The sequence below is a fragment of the Acanthisitta chloris genome, unplaced genomic scaffold (genome assembly GCF_000695815.1).
Source record: "Acanthisitta chloris isolate BGI_N310 unplaced genomic scaffold, ASM69581v1 scaffold35617, whole genome shotgun sequence".
Lineage (NCBI taxonomy): Eukaryota > Metazoa > Chordata > Aves > Passeriformes > Acanthisittidae > Acanthisitta > Acanthisitta chloris.
The window spans coordinates 2745-3460 of NW_008684844.1; positions in this window are offsets into that span (position 1 = coordinate 2745).

Below are 716 nucleotides of genomic sequence, written 5' to 3' on the forward strand. Positions count from 1 at the left end.
TTACTCGGGGATAAAGTGAGCGGCAGCCGGGGCGGCTGAGCCCTCAGGAAGGTGTTGGTCAGGCCCTGGGGGCTCTGCAATGGCTCTCTGGGGGAGAGACAGGATTCCTGGCTCCAGCTGCTGGGGACACAGTGTCCCCCGCGAGGAACCGGCACGGGGGGAGCTGGGCTGCAGGTCAGGGTCACGGGTGGATGGTCCAACCGCTCCCTCCCTTGCTAGGACAGTGTGGACAACTGGACCCTGCTCTGTTGACAGCATCTCAGACCAGAGGGCGATGAGAGCTCTGTTTTCTCTGGCAGCCCTGGAACGTGGGACTGTGCCACTCTGTCCTGGGGTCCCCCAGCGCTCAGCCTTCCCTTCCCTGGGACAGGCCCCAGCTGTGGAAATTAGGGAGCAAACCGGGAAACTGTTTCCCGCCAGGGAATTTCCCCCAGGGACAGCCAGGCCAAGCAGACAGAGAATTCCCCCTTCCTCCTTCTCCTCCTCCTCCTCCTCCTCCTCCTTCTCACTGTCCCAACATGGCCTGTGTCCCACAGGGAAATCCCCCTCTGTGCCTCCCAAAGCTCTCAGCACACACCCTGTCTGCAGGGATCCTTCCTGCTGGGGTCAATCCTTGCCTTGGGAAGCCTCTTGGTCCTGTCCAGTGTTCCTCCCCGTGGGTGCTGATGGGTCCAGCAGTGCCTGCATCCCGGGGAGCTCAGGGGGCACTGGGGTCC